At 41.3% G+C, this 8962-nt stretch overlaps 1 long non-coding RNA gene across 3 annotated transcripts; it reads left to right on the top strand.

The window, feature by feature from the left end:
- The first annotated feature begins 1608 nt into the window (after nucleotides 1-1608).
- On the top strand, nucleotides 1609-8125 carry LOC123000606 (uncharacterized). Of its 3 annotated transcripts, XR_008959574.1 has the most exons (4): nucleotides 1615-2263; nucleotides 4521-4648; nucleotides 5656-5727; nucleotides 8016-8094. It is a non-coding gene; the product is annotated as an uncharacterized LOC123000606 (long non-coding RNA). The 3 variants fall into 3 exon arrangements; XR_008959573.1 differs by having other exon boundaries at nucleotides 1609-2263; nucleotides 4521-5727; nucleotides 8016-8086; XR_007189102.2 differs by lacking the exon at nucleotides 5656-5727 and having other exon boundaries at nucleotides 1619-2263; nucleotides 8016-8125.
- Nucleotides 8126-8962: the final 837 nt, after the last annotated feature.

Raw genomic sequence — 8962 nt, 5'->3', positions numbered from 1 at the left:
TGTTCCCTCTCTCGCTGGCTGTCTCTATCTCTGTCGAATAAATAAATAAAATCTTTAAAAAAAAAAGATATGATTTCATTACATGATTGTCAAGATTATTTGTCACCATAATTTGTCACGCTTGTTTTTTTATTTAGGATAGGAATTTTAATAAGATAACAGCATTTCAGTTTAGTAGACATTAAGTTGAAATGTAAATGTACGTATGTTCTTTCCCACATATTATCCAAAGGCTGCAAGCTTGGAGTGGAAGAATAAGGAGAATCAAGATACTGGTTTTAAATTTCTTTTTACATTGTTTCGAAAGTATTATCTTCCTCATTTATTTCCATCATTTACTAAGTTAAACAAACATCCACAAACCTGTACTTGGGAAGTACTGATTGGGCCATGTGTAGAGGATGTCCACAGGGACAAAACAAAGTGACCTTTGTTTATTTTTAAGTAAGATAGTCATTTTATTCTTATATTTAACGGTCACTTTATTATAAGAAGTTTAAGGGTTCCTAATAAACGATTTTACCTGTTTGTACAAACTACCTATTTGTAGCTGAGCTCATAGTAGTAAAGGGGAACTGTGGCTCCTGTACTCAGGAAGAGTTCAACACGTGTCATGATTTTTTTTGGCGTAATTATATTTCAAATCTTTGAATGTTAAAATAAAGTTTCCTTAAGTCTTCTCTTCCAGGTGGTGGGGTATGGTGACCCCAGACCTTGCTCAGTGGCGAGGCAGGCCAGCCTGGGCCACGCAGCTGCCCATAGTAGGCCTTTCTTTAATCTTGGATCTTTCATCCAGCAGGTGCTACTTACAGCTTCTTACGGAGGGGCCGATGTTTGGGCAGCTGGGCAACCTAGGGAGAGTAAGCCCCGGAAAGGAAGGAAACATAAGGAAATTTCTAATTTCACTGCTAAAGTTTTTCTTCTATGAGAAATGAAGGCTCACAGGACACAAGTATCCCTTAGATTGATGCCGGGGTGGGGAGGCAAATTTTCCTCTCCCAGTTAAAGCAGGCAAAAATTAGTTAAAATGAATAATCAGGAACAATGTTGGAGGGGAGAAGGTCACAGAAGACATTAATCCATCTGGGGGATGTGGACTACTAATTCAGTTGTCTGTGGGTGTTTATATACATACACACACACGTGCACGCTCGGATCAGGGGAAAACAGCAGAAGCTTGATGCATTTTGGAAGACGTAGAAGTACTAACCTTTCCAGGTACTGAGATATGTATTTGTTAGCTGTCTATATGTGGGTATTTTTTTCAGAACTTGTTTCTGATTTTATAAAATAATCTGTATTCACTGTGGAACATATAGCATACTTTAATATGCTGAAATTAAAAGTGATTCGTTGAGAACTTGTCTTCCTCATGCAGGTACCTCCAGTTGTATAAAAGTTAGTAAGAGAGTTGGACAAATCCAATACCGTGTAATTTTTTTGTATGGATTATGAAATAGAAAGAATGATAAAGGGACTTCTTATTAATTCTTTGGAAGTGGTGGTGTTCGATATCTCAAAGGTGAATTCTTTCAGACATAAAGTAGTTTATACTGATTCTATTCTTTGGATTCATCTAAAGGAAAAAGGATATAAAACTAAAGTCCCGTGGATTTGATTAGTGTAATATTGGATGTTAAAATACCTAAAATGATTTAAAAAATAATAAAATACCTAAAATGATGAAAAATGTCTATACATGCTTTTAGATTTATTTCAGTCATAAAATGAGATTAAATTAGTTATAAGGTATGTGAAAATATTTTTACTATTATAATATGTCATGTCTCAAATTTGTTACAAAGAGTTATTAGCTTGGTACTTCCATAGCTCTATGCCATTGCTGTAACAAGCAAACAGTAACAGTAGCCACCGTCCCATCTTGGTCAGGTTGCAAGGCAGAATCAGAAACAAGTCTACCAAAAGATGTCATCTTTTATAATTTCTGGTTCTTTAATTTTAGTTGCTATTCATACAACCAAATACATATGTGCTCAGTAAGAAACTGAACCATTCGTGGGGGTTACACTCACGAACCTAGTCATGTGTTCTTTTTTCTTCCAGACATCCCCCATTTGAGACCAAAGCCAGTGTACATTACTACAACGCGAGACGATGAAAACATTTACAGTACAAAAATTCCATACATGGCAGCTCGCGTTGTTTTTATTAAATAGATTGTAACTTTCTTTTTCAAAAAAAGTATCTAACTACAACACAAAACACTAAAAATGGAGTTGATGTACTGCCCAAAATCATGCAGGTATGCCATTCATCTTATCTTTTACGTAGGTAAAAATATGCTAACACGTACCAAAGTAATTGATTGTTAGGGTTTTTGGTTCTTAAAGAATGTTGGTTATGGGGATTGGTTTTATTGGTGGGCTCTCTCTGTATTGCTGAGGTGTCAGAGGGAGCTCTGAGGTAGCACTTGCAGTGCTCTGTTGACATTGCCATGACAAGGCGATCTTGGGCGCCAGGGAGACATTTTGAGGAGGTGGCTGTGGTGTGCAGCCTCCTGGCCCCCTCTTATTTTCCCTCCTTTGATCAAGTACCGGTGACCTCAGAGCATAAGATCAGGTTGCCTTCACCAATCCCCAGCACCAGGAAGGCCCTCGGGAATCATGGAGGTGGGCCATGGGAAGGACCGCGAGACTGCCAAGTGCCCTCTTGGGATCTCAGGGGAAGGAGTGGAAGAGCATCTCAGGATTTCAGGATGCCATGATGGAATCCCTGCAAGAAAAGGCTGTCTCCCTCCAAGGCCTTCAGTGAAGACCTCTTTCTGTGTGGGGCCCGTGGTGTATCTTCCCTCTCTTGCGGTCCTCGGTCACAGACAAATGGGGCTTTCCCAGCAGACTGAGTTGCTTAGGGACTTTGCACTGGGTAGAGCAGAACCACTTGAGGAGGTTTGAGAGCAGCTGCTTCATGGCAGGGACACGGTTTTATGCACAAAGTGTGGTCCACTTAGAGCAAGTTTGCTGATGCCCTGGAGTTCCCAGAAGCGTGACTAGGCCTGAGCCGGAAGAGTGACACACACCTGAGTGACAATGAACATCTTCACAGAGAAGCACCGCTTTGATAAGAACTTACTGAAGAACTGGAGAAACTTCATTTCAAAGAAGTCTGAGGGGGATATAATTGCAGTAAGAGCAACAAAAGACTTACTGAAGATTTTAAGAGAAAGATTTGGGGCGCCGGGGTGGCTCAATCGGTTAAGCGTCTGCCTTCGGCTCAGGTCATGATCCCGGGGTCCTGGAGTCAAGCCCCGCATAGGGCACTCTGCTCAGCGGAGAGTCTGTTTCTCCCTCTGCCTCTCCCCCTGCTGGTGCTTTCTCTCTCTCTCTCTCTCTCCCTCTCTCAAATCAATAAAATCTTTAAAATAAAATTAAAAACTTTAAATTCATTAGTTTAAAATTTTAATAGGTAAACTGTAAACAGTAACGATCACTGCTGAGAACAAAATTGATTTTCCAAAGGAGTATCTGACAACACTGAGGAAAAATTCAAAGAAATGGAAATCAGAAATGAATAAATAAGATCTGAGGAGAGGTCCAGACCTACCTTACAAGTATCAGGAGGACAAAAGGAGAAAAAATCAGAAGTGATCATTGAACTAATGCAAAATTTACTTGAGCTGAAAAAAAGTCATGCCTTAGACTAACAAGGCCTTCGAGTCCCAGGGAGAATTAGCTAAACAGATACAAACCTAAACAGACATAAACCTATTTGACTTTAAGGAATTAAGAGAAAAATTATCAGAGTTCCAGACAGAAACCACAAGTTCCTTCTAGAAAATGAGACAGAGTAGCATTGAATTTTGAATCTAATCTATAACCCTCAGAGCTGAAAGAACTGTCAGTCTGTCTGTCTTTCTCTCTCTCTCTCAGAACCTTGCTTCATATCACATACATAAGCAGATGTCGGATTGATTTAAGTCCTAAATTGATTTAAGGTCTAAGTATTAAAAAAATAATAAAGAATTTAGTAGACAATCTAGGGGAATATATACATTTGGGAAGTGGTAGACCACCTTAGGTAGAGATAAGACCCACAAGCCACAGAAAAAATGAGGTCCCACTTTACTTTACAAACTTGAAAAAGTTTGCATGTCAAAAGGTACAGTAAAGCCACACTCGGTCAACAGACGGTGAAAAGCATCTGTAACATCAGAGCTGTTAAAAGAGTTCATGCCTCTGATATATAGAGAGTGCCTACAAACGGATGAGAAGACAAACAGCCGATTGAAAAACAGACAAAAGGAGATGAAAGAGAAGTTCACGGAAGAGAAAATAGAAACGACCCTGAATTTCACTGAGCCAGGGAACACCATTAGTTCTGGACCATGCTGAGAGACCTTTATTCACCCATCAGGTAGGCAAAAATTTGTATGAAATCATAGATAAGAAACACAGTCCCATTCTTTGATAAATTTTACATTATATCTTGTGTGATTGTTAAGTCAATTCAAAGTAGTCTGTTTAAAGGCTGTGACTTTTTCCTACCTGGTTTCAAAATTTCAGAAAACCATCACTGAAAATAAGTTTCTCGTTCTTGAAGAATACATTTGGATGATGAAAAGTAGCAAGAATAGCAGATTAACCACGGATTCAAGGTTCCAGTTTTTTTCCTTCGTTGGTCATTCACACTTGTGAGTCATCTACTTTTATTATCTGGCTTTCTTAGTGTCCTAAAGGTCTGACCCCCGAATGAGTTTGGATGGTTGTATCATCCTAACAGAAGAAGACTCCATAACTCAAAGTGTCTTAAAGGTAAAAAAGAAGTATTTTAATCTCCTATAGAAGCAGCTCATGGCAGGGCTGGCAGAGAATGTGGGTTATTCACACTCTCTCCATGATTCTGTACAGTTTTCCCTACTCTGCCCTTTCCCTCTGGCAGGGTTGGCTTCCACTCCCTGCTGATTGTAAGACGGCGGCCAGCATCAGGGGCACTGCCTTCCTTGTTCGTGTTCAGAGACAACCCAGATATTTCTGTAAAGCTCTTACCTTTTGTCTGAGTGGGACAACCTAGTTTACTTGTCTCTCCTGGCACAGTAACAAGGCGCTGACTGATTCGAAGCTGGCTATGTGAATGGCCCACGAAACAGAACCGTTCCCTGGTCCTGTGGATGGGGCCAGCTTCCTGTGAGTCACCTGGGCTGCAGGGGAGGAAGCACACAGAGCCCTGGGGTTCCATTAAGGAGGGGGAGTGGATTCTGGCAGACAACTGTCCAGCCCAGCACTGCCACACGCTGCAGATGGCCGTACCTAGAAATGGTCACCGCCATCGTATAGACTCTCAGTAGGCCTCACAGTGAGTTGTTATAGTAGTCTTCTAGTGCCATTGCAGCAAATGACAAACTTTCAGTGGCTTGAAACAATGCATTTTATGACCTTGCAGCTCTGGAAGTCAGAAGTTCAAAATCAGTCTCGGTGTGGTAAAATCAAGGTGTTGGCAGGTGTGCGGCTCTGCCTTCTGGAGGCTCTCGAGGAGAATCCATTTTCTTGCCTTGTCCAGCTTCTAGAGGCTTCCTGCATTCCCTGGCTTGTGGCCCTTCATCATATCACCTTTTCTCCCTCTGTTTCCATCTTCCCATGGCCTTGTGTCTGATCCTCCTGTCTCCTTATGGATACTCATGATTACATTGGGGCCACCCAGATGATCCAGGATAATCGCTCCCTCTCACACCTGAATTTAATCACACCTTCTAAATCCCATTTGCCGGGTAAGGTAAGATACTCAAAGGTTCTGGGGATTAGGGCATGGACATCTTTGGGGGGGGGGTCATTATTCAGCTAATCAGCTGCCTCCTGTACTCCTGTTTGTGCCTCGCAGCTGTGTTTCCCGCCTCATCTCACATGTGTCTCCTGTGTTTCTCTCTTCATTTGCATTGTACATGAGAAAAAGCAGCAATTTAAACAATTGAATAAGATTCTGGAGACAGAGTTGCAGGAATAAAAGCACATATAATTTCATTTGTCTCCTGAAAGTTTTTGTTTGGAATTTGAAATTTAATATAATTTTGCCTATGTAAAGTGAATATTAGTGAAACAGTTGATCCGAAATCTCTTTTCAAAGAATATACTGTTCTTGTAAAAGCCCTTCAAAACAATATTTTAAGTGCTGTTTCCAAATGGAGTTTATACTTTTGCCCTTATTATTGTATTGAAGGTCTGTTTGAGGGTGTGTGTGTGTGTGTGTGTGTGTGTGTGTGTGTGTTTTCCCAAAGTGAATTTGCTTCGGGATCTACTAATACCTTTAATTTTTCACCAGGGAGGAGATGAATTAGTGCATCTTCTGGACTAAGTTTTCTTAGCACTTGGAGAATCTGGTATAACAAATATTCATGGGAGAACGGAAGGACAGTGGCTCTTACATCCCATATACTTTTGACAGCAACAGCATAAACCTGAACAAACTGTACATTCTTGGTGCATCACTTCAGCTGAAAATGTGTTCTGTGAAGTATTGCAGAGTGGTGATTTTAAAATTTCAGCAGTGACCATTTTTTAGCAGTTCTATCAGCATATTAATTGACGTTAAAACCCATCAAAGCCCATTTGGGAATGAAAAAGAAAGTTTGAGATGGTTCAGTTTTGTGTATGATATTTGTATTTATTTGTATGATAACACTTAGTTATACTTTTATTAAGTCTCAGTGCACCATTCAATAATGATTCGTGGGCTGTGGGTTTCCTGAAATTGTATTTCATGGAATGAGCAGTTAGAAAAAGTGAATCTGCACAGCCAAGGAAACAGTCAAAAAAACTAAGAGGCAGGGGCGCCTGGGTGGCACAGCGGTTAAGCGTCTGCCTTCGGCTCAGGGCGTGATCCCGGCGTTATGGGATCGATCCCCACATCAGGCTCTTCTGCTGTGAGCCTGCTTCTTCCTCTCCCACTCCCCCTGCTTGTATTACCTCTCTCACTGGCTGTCTCTATCTCTGTCGAATAAATAAATAAAATCTTAAAAAAAAAAAAAACAACTAAGAGGCAGCCCACGGAATGGGAGAAGATATTTGCAAATGACACTACAGATCAAAGACTGGTATCCAAGATCTACAAAGAACTTCTCAAACTCAATACGCAAGAAACAAACAAATCAAAAAATGGGCAGAAGATATGAAGAGACACTTTTCCAATGAGGACATACAAATGGCTAACAGACACATGAAAAAAGGTTCAACATCATTAGCCATCAGGGAAATTTAAATCAAAACCACACTGGGATACCACCTTATGCCAGTTAGAATGGCAAAAATTGACAAGGGAGGAAACCACAAATGTTGGAGAGGATGTGGAGAAAGGGGATCCCTCCTACATTGTTGGTGCAAATGCAAGTTGGTACAGGCACTTTGGAAAACAGTGTGGAGGTCCCATAAAAAGTTAAAAATTGAGCTACCCTTTGATCCAGCCATTTCACTACTGGGTATTTACCCCAAAGATACAGACATAGTGAAGAGAAGGGCCATATGCACCCCAATGTTCATAGCAGCATTGTCCACAATAGCTAAATCATAGAAGGAGCCGAATGCCCTTCAACAGATTAAGAAGATGTGGTCCATATATACAATGGAATATTACTCAGCCATCAAAAAGAATGATTATACAAATTTTGCAGCAACATGGACGGGACTGAAAGAGATAATGCTAAGTGAAATAAGTCAAGCAGAGAAAGATAATTGTCATATGGTTTCACTCATTTGTGGAACATAAGAAGTAGGAAGATTGGTAGGAGAAGAAAGGGAAGAAGAAAGGGGGATAAACAAAAGGAATGAACCATGAGAGACTATGGACTCTGGGAAACAAACCGAGGGCTTGGGGAGGGGGGGAATGGGATAGGCTGGTGATGGGTATTAAGGAGGCACGTATTGCATGGTACACTGGGTGTTTTACGCAAGTAATGTGTCATGGAACTTTGCATCAAAAACTAGGGATGTACTGTATGGTGACTAACATAATATAATAAAAAATATTATTATTAAAAAAAAGACAAAGAAGTGGTAATGGCTTTCTTCCAGACCGTTGGTGGTGGTGTGGGGCAAGAGATGGTGGCAGAGCTGGATGGCGGCGGCCTGCAGAGCCGGAGAAAAACCATTCCAACAGCAGCACCTTGTCTGACCGAAGACTCAGCAACTCCAGCCATTGTAGCATTGAAGAAGAGCACCGCCCCATGTATGAAATGGTGCAGCGGATTCTCTTGTCAACGCGAGGTTATGTCAACTTTGTGAACGAAGTCTTTCATCAGGTTAGTGTGTGTGTGTGTGTGTGTGTGTGTGTGTGTGATAAGTTCATGAAATTGAAGAGACTTGTTCTTGGTCTTTTGCGCATAGTCCTGCAAGAAATACTACTGATGGGGCGCCTGAGTGGTACAGCGGTTGGGCGTCTGCCTTCGGCTCAGGGCGTGATCCTGGCGTTATGGGATCGAGCCCCACATCAGGCTCCTCTGCTATGAGCCTGCTTCTTCCTCTCCCACTCCCCTTGCTTGTGTTCCCTCTCTCGCTGGCTGTCTCTATCTCTGTCGAAAAATAAATAAAATCTTTAAAAAAAAAAATACTACTGATGAGTTGGGCTACATTACTGGACTGAATAATGATCCCTCTAATCCTGCTTTTAATTTCTCATGCGGAGTGTTGTGATTTTGTGTATGATTCTTTAAGATTTTGTTTTTGTAAAATTCCTACATGTGGAGGGGAAATTCTATATCTGAGCAAATCATTCCAAAAATACCCTCACGTGTTGGTAAGAAACTTGAAACCCAGAGGTAGGTGGGAAGAAAGCTCTTGCTGAATACTCATCAACCAATGAACATGGCAAAGAGGAGCCCCAGGCTGGTGTTGTCCCAAGGGCCAGAGGGAGCTCTGTGGAGGCTCTGCAGATGGTTGTACTTTCCCTGCAAACACACATGGCATGAACGTGTGATTGAGGTTTTTATGATGTAAGAGGAAAAAGTTGGGTGGGGAGGGGA

The sequence above is a fragment of the Ursus arctos genome, unplaced genomic scaffold (assembly GCF_023065955.2).
Source record: "Ursus arctos isolate Adak ecotype North America unplaced genomic scaffold, UrsArc2.0 scaffold_16, whole genome shotgun sequence".
In the NCBI taxonomy this organism is placed as follows: domain Eukaryota; kingdom Metazoa; phylum Chordata; class Mammalia; order Carnivora; family Ursidae; genus Ursus; species Ursus arctos.
This window is presented reverse-complemented; position numbering and strand designations above follow the sequence as displayed.